Source organism: Phyllostomus discolor, chromosome 6 (assembly GCF_004126475.2).
Source record: "Phyllostomus discolor isolate MPI-MPIP mPhyDis1 chromosome 6, mPhyDis1.pri.v3, whole genome shotgun sequence".
Lineage (NCBI taxonomy): Eukaryota > Metazoa > Chordata > Mammalia > Chiroptera > Phyllostomidae > Phyllostomus > Phyllostomus discolor.
Genome location: NC_040908.2, coordinates 20,151,044 through 20,158,371, shown reverse-complemented (window position 1 = coordinate 20,158,371; position 7,328 = coordinate 20,151,044). Strand labels below are relative to the sequence as shown.

The window sequence follows — 7,328 nt, the reverse complement described above, 5'->3', positions numbered from 1 at the left end:
CATATGAAAAATGTTTAATAAATATCACTATTTGTAAGGAAAGTGAAAATTAAAACCAAATGAGATACTATTATACATACCTTTGAATGGCTAAAATGAAAAATCCAAAACAAAACTCAAATTATTGAAATTACCAAGTCTTGGTGTGTATGTGTAGGAGATAAAATGCTCGTATTTGTTGGTGGGAATGTGATCCCCTGTGGGAATTTCAGACTGGCAGTTTCTTACCTAGTCAAGCATACACTTACCATGCTACCCAGCAACTTCATTTCTAGGTTTTTGCCCAAAAGCAATGAAAATTGATATTCATATAATTCCTATAACATCTGCTCATAGCAGCTTTATACATGATCTCCCATAATTGGAAACAAATATTCTTCAACGGATGAAAATGTAAATAAACTGCTGCATCGATGAACAAAATAGTGCCCAACAATAAAAAGGAAAGCACCTACTTGTACACACAATGATGTGAATGAACCACAGATGCATTATGCTAAGCAAATGAAGACACACTCATACTTCATACCAGATACTATCCATTGCATCGTGCCAGTTGTGTGACATTCTGGAAAAGCGAAAACTGTTCAGTTAGAAGAAGGCTCAGTGTCTGGGACTGGTGAAAGGGAGTAAAGGAAGATTTGGTGGGGAGGATGGAGCTGCTCATTATCTTGATCATGACAGTGCTTGAAAACGTATGTGCCGTGTTTCTTGGACCATAAGACACACCTAGGTTTTAGAGGAGGAAAATAAGAAAAAAATTTGAAGCAAAAAATGTGATAAAATATTTAATAACATAAATAACATAATATTTCACCAATGTAAATGTAAACAGAACTCAACAGCAGCATTAACAACCATTATTCCTCCCAAATTTGGGGGTAAAAGTGTGTCTTACAGTCTAAAAAGTATGGGTATGTCTCCTCACTCATACAGCTGTACAAAAATGGAGTTTCACTTGATGTTGATTAGGCTATTTTTTTGCATACAGTACTTCGAAAAATGAATTGGTTGTTTTTTGGTAATTTGTTTTAATACTGCTTCCATAATATAATGAGCATTAATAATAAGATATCAATAATGTAATTGGATTTGAACATCTAAGTACTTTAATGGTGCAGAAAGGACATCATTAAGATTTTTCTAAATGCTTTATTTTATGAGGCTTAACAAAAAAATGAATATAAATATAGTACTCTACATTTCAAAAACTGATTTCCATACTAGAAGAAATTAACCTTATGTAACATTGGGCAATGAACTATAAAACAAGTTATAATTATTGTTGTTACTTCCTATATTTAGTCAAAGAATGTAAGATATATTAAAAAATCTTCTCCAAGGATTGGAATGGCAGCTCATCATGAAAATGGAGCTCAGGACAAATTGCCCTGTCCATGCAGATGGCTGTGAAGCTTTTCTCACCAGCCCATCAATACAGCAAGAAAGATAGCCTCTCTCTCCCCCTTTTTTTTTTAATATGGGGAAAGTCTAACTTTTGAAATTGAAATTCTTGCATGTATGTAGCATGCAAATTTACTCTACCCTGGTGTTTGAGTAATCCCAGACATCAAAGTGAAATACTGACCCTGTAAAGGTGAAAAGACTAGGGTGGTATCGAGAAGCTAGTGTAAAACAGGGCAAATAAGGGGAAGGGTCATCCAGGAACATGTATAAAGGACCCATGGACAAGATAGTGGGTGGGGTGGGAGGATTGAACGTGGGAGGTGGGGATGGGTAGGGCAGGGCAGAATAATGGGGAGAAAATACAGACAACTGTAATTGCACAAACAATACCCCTCCCCCCAAAAAATCCCAGGATAAAAAATACAATTTTTTAAAAAGAACAAACTTCTAGAAATGGAAAAAAAATTGAAATTAAAATCATAGCAGATGAATTAAACATTGGATTATAGATAGCTGAAGAGATATTTAATGATATGGGAAATAGATTTGAGGAAAATATCCAGAACAAGAGCATGGACCTTTAGAAGTGAGACTAAGAGATGTGGAGAAAAGAATAAAGATATTTCAAAGTACAACTAATAAGAGTCACAGGATGAACTAAGAATTGCTTGAAAAAGCTATAATCAAAAAGATAATGCTAGATAATTTTTTTAAAATACTGACAAAAACTTGTACATATTCACACCAGTAAAGTACACATCTGGAAACTTTTAGTGAAAGTGTGGAATGCTAAAGAGAAAGAATGATATTAAAAGTGATCAGAGACAAAAAACTACCACAATAATGAAGATGACAGTGAACTTCTTATCCCCAAAAGCACTGAAAGAAAAAGTCAAAGTATTAAAAGAAAATCATGCCCATCCAAAAATTCTTTACATCCTAAATTATCACTGAGGAGCAAGAGCAAAGTTAAAACATTTTCAGAAAAAAAGAAAAAAATGTACATATTTTATAAAGAAGTATCATCAAACACAATAAATGAGACAAAACAGTGGGGAACAAATGAACTGCTAATCTATGGGGGATAAACCTAAATTACAATTGATTTTTAAGATAATATAAATGGTGACATTTGGTGAAGAATGAGTAAAATGAGGTAAAATTTATATGGTACAAAAGTTACCTAGAGGATGTGCCCAATGATGATCAATATTTCATCTTTATTTCCTTACATTTTTGAGAATCATTACATAATTGTAGTAACTTTAAACCTCATAAGTCAAGTATTATATTAGCACTGCATAACACTTGAAATAATTAAAATACATTGAACACATTATGAACTACTAGAAAAAGAAAGGAAGCAGGGAAAATGAACTACCATGAATTCAATAAATTTAAAAGAATTTAAGGAAAGAGGAAAAAAGCCAATCTATAATACAATAAAATGTATTTTATACTAGCATTTTAAAAACTGATGAAGAATAATATTTGATTCCTTCCAAAAACATTTGCACTTAAAAGTACTTTAACACTAAAGCAAACTTTGTTTTCCAATCTAATGCGACCTATATTACTAAAGATGTGGGGCAATGATTACAGGGCCATTTATGAGGGAAAATATACCTTATTCAGATATGTCTACCATTATTTATAAACCCTCAATTTGGAAATATTCGGAGTACAAAATGTTGGTTTAGACAGAGCAAGCACATTTCACCTGAAGTAGTATTTTGCTTGTGCCAGCAGAAACTGGCCACAGAGAGCATTGTTTCCTTGAAGTTAAGGATCCTTTTTCTGTTATCACTATAGCTCCTGCATAACCTAGTACACTGCCTTTACTATTACAGGGGCTTTAATAATATCGGTGGGAGCCCTGAAATAGCATTTATTGTCTTTTTTTTTCTGAATTCTCTTAAGAGTTGCAAATAAGAGGATGTGGACATTAGAAACAATGAAAATTGACCTGAACATATTTCACAGTTATTAAGAGCAAAGACTCAGTTTCAGAATACATCAAGCTCTAGGAAGCAATTAGTTCACATGAAATCTTTCAAATTAGAGGAGTTGAATTGTAGACCCTGAAATTCCATACTCAAACCTAACTTTTTATTATATTATGAAAGCCTGTGTTTAATTACTAATATTTATCTAGGTTAACAGAGTATATTCCATTAACACTGTAGTGTAAATTATATTTACTAGTATAATAGCTGGATTAGAAGAATGGTCAATTCTAATATAGTCAAATAATAGCCAAAACAGGAGGAACTGAGAATTTGGATAGGGTGCAGTAGAAGCTACAAGATAAAGTGTCTCCTAGGGCAGAGGTTGCCAGCCCCAGGGGGCCCCAACCCCTGGATCTCAGACCAGTACTGTCCCTGGAGGATTATGAACCTGGTGCAACTCTCCTGAGCTCCACTTTCTGCTCCGCCCACCTACTGTCAGTGGGAAAAACCCGGTCCTTTGTGCCAAAAAGCCTGGGGACCCACTGCCTTAGGGAATGAAACTTGACAGGAATGCCAAGGAATGAGATGGGCCTTGAGCAAGTTTAAGAGATGTATTTACTGAAGTTTCTTAGGAAGGGCCTGAAATCAGTGTGTGATAATTCTGTTCCACATTTATCTTTCAATAGGATTTTTCTCATTTAAAAAATGTTTATTACCTTTTAATTTAGGACAGCACACCTACATTTCATAATATTTATGATATGATAGGATAATAAATATAAAAAAGAATATCTATGAAAAAATCACTATGTTTAGAAATTGTATTAAGACGAGTGGGATTACAAAAACAGGAGAGAACCACTTTCTACCTTTAGGCCTCCTTTCTCTAAGGACTGCAAGTAGTAATTACAAAGTACACGACAGAAGCAATGGAAGGTTTTGGGCATATGCTGATGATTGGAGACAAATTGCCTATCCCTTCCTGTACAGTAGAGGTGTAATTAATTCTATTTTTAATTTTTTTTCCTTTTTTTATTGAATTCATTGGGGTAACATTGGTTAATAAAATTACATAGGTTTCAGGTGTGCTGTTCTAGTCTCCCTCCATCACCATTTATGCCTCCTATACCCTCTACTCGGTCCCCACCCTATGTACTTTTTAAAGTACTCTGATGTTACCACATCACTGGGGCACTTGGTGGAGAGGCAGAGTGGAGGCAAACAGTGACAAGAAGAAAGTTTGTCAAATTCATGGGTGATATGTGTGTTCCTTCCCCAGGTAGCATGAACAGGACTGACTGTGACACTGAAGGTAATCTCAGGAGTAGTCCCTAGCTGAGTAGCAGAGGGAAGTGAGATGCTAATGTGACTTCAACAAATGGGGCAAATCCTGGATGATGTATGGCAACTTAGAACCTTAGTAATTGATAGATTTGGCACAAACAAATCTTGAAAGATGTAATTTGATAATCTTCCACTGAACTCTAGTTACATTGAATATAATAGGTTGTGTGTGAAAAATAGGTTCTGTGATCAACTAAGTTTGGGAAACTTCATGTAGAAGAGTGGGATTCTTTTCTGTAGGCCTTCTCAGAACCTGTAATTTTGTGCACGGTGAATCTCAAGAAGGATAATAGAATAGGCAGTTTTCACTGAATTTATTGCAACATGGAACTTTGTAGAACATTTAAAAAATTAATGTTCTGAAGAACATATTTTGTGAAGCATGTGACCGCATATTAGACATGTCTTGGAAATAGTGTTATGTCTAATAATATTTGATAAGTAATTTATACTAAATAAGGAAATTAGATAGCTGATTTCAATCCATTGTTGTAATTTAGAGTTGTCTGAAAGCAATTGAAAAGTTTGAATGGCATGATACATTTTTGCAGATGTATAATAGATGATTATAGAGAGATGTTTCACTATGTTGGGTTCACAGTAAGGGGATAATGATTTATAACTCAACATCAAATGCACTGGTAAGTAATAAAAATTCTGAAGTGTGACATTTATATAAAAATGTCAGGCATAAGCAGCTTGCATAAGCAAGTTTCATTCCTACGTATACTCGGTTAACTGGGAAAAAGGCAAATATAGTGATGAGACCACTGGACTTATTTCCAAGAGGTCTGGGTTTTGTGCCCAGAATTACCAGTAATTACAAGTGTGCTCCTGCATATGTAAATTCATGGCTGTATCTCAGAATGTATGTGGTTCTTAAAGATCATCTAGTTTAATAATCTGATTGCTCTGAATCCACTGAATAGATGTTGGAGAGAAAGGGGCTATTCAAACATTCTAGGTTAAAACTTTATTGTAATTCCACTGCTAAGATTAGACCCTAAGAATCCTGAATCACCAATTCAAAAGAACCTATGCACGCCAATGGTCATAGCAGCACAATTCACAATAGCCAAATGTTGGAAGCAACCTAAGTGCCCATCGGTAAATGAGTGGATCAAAAAACTATGGTACATTTATACAATAGAATACTATATAGCAGGGAGAAAGAAGGCACTCCTACCATTCATGACAGCATGGATGGAACTGGAGAGCAACATGCTAAGTGAAATAAGCCAGGCAGTGAAAGACAAATACCATATGATCTCACCTATAAGTGGAATCTAAACAATAAAACAAACAAGCGAGCGAAATATAACCAGAGACATTGAAATAAAGAACAAGCTGACAGTAACCAGAGGGCAGGGGTCAGGGGATAACAGGGAGAAAAGGGAGAAGGGTCATCAAGGAACATGTATAAAGGACCCATGGACAAAGCTAAAGCGGGGATAGGATCGGAGGTGGGGATAGCTGGAATGGCGGGGAGTGGTGAGGGGAAAATGGAGACGACTGTATATGAATAACAATAAAAAAAGAAAGAGAGAAATATGAAAAAAATATATAAAAAAAGAATTTTAAATCCTTAAGTGGGATAAGAATTTGTAAGATCCCCATGGGATCAATTACCTAGTATTTATTATTCTTCAATCCTATAAATAGGTTAGTTCAATGTTTTATCAAATTTGGTACATCTAGTGGGCTTTTAGTAATACCAATACCTATGGTAAAAATGATACTTAGTAATTTACAATCTCTGTGAGATGAACCCAGACATAAGGATTTTTATAATTCATCTGGTCATTCTAAATCTGAGGACCAATGAGTTAGTTGTTTTCTTGTCCTTTTTTTGCATTAATCCATAAGTTTACCATTTCTTTTACATTTCTACACACCAAATTTCCCATCTGGGATTATCTTCCATGAGCACAAAAATTTATTTAAAAGAATTTTTGAACAGCAAATTCACTAGTGTTAAGACTTTTTGCTTGGAAATATATTCTTGAAAAACATTTTTGCTAGGTATGGAAATCTGTGTTGACATTTTTAAAATTTTTGCACCTTAAATATGTCTACATTGACTGCATCTTGCTTATTTTTGGTGTGACATCATGGTGCTTCTCTATACCTTTGTAAGTCATGTGAGGCTTACACTACTTGCTTTTAAAACTTAATAACCAGATTTTGGGGGGAATTATAGTATTTGGTGTAGTGTTTTGTTTCTCCTGCTTTAGGTGTATTGAACTTCTTTGATTTCTAGTTTCATGGTTCACATTAGATTTGAAAAAAAATTAGTCAATATTTTTTCAAACATTTTTTTACCTTCTTTCTCACTGGCACTGCAATGATATGTATTTGTGTTTATATACAGAGTCTGGCAGAAGTAAGGCTTACTGGAGTGTGGTTGGTAAGGTAATAATATGGGTGTAATAACATAGTTTCAATTTGAACATTTCACCTAAAAGGTCAGATGGTGTGCTTGAGTGTGATATTATGTTATAGAATTACATGCTTATGATTTTGTAATAAAAGATTTTATAATAAAAAAGAGGTATTATTTGTGCCAGTCCATATATATGAAATATCAGACTTTGTGAGATTATGAACCCTTGGGCTGAAATATAGGAT

General features: G+C 34.4%; 1 long non-coding RNA gene across 1 annotated transcript; it reads left to right on the top strand.

The window, feature by feature from the left end:
• The first annotated feature begins 767 nt into the window (after positions 1 to 767).
• LOC118501503 lies at positions 768 to 5,953 on the top strand. The gene is made up of 3 exons (XR_004904128.1): positions 768 to 914; positions 5,518 to 5,528; positions 5,943 to 5,953. It is a non-coding gene; the product is annotated as an uncharacterized LOC118501503 (long non-coding RNA).
• Positions 5,954 to 7,328: the final 1,375 nt, after the last annotated feature.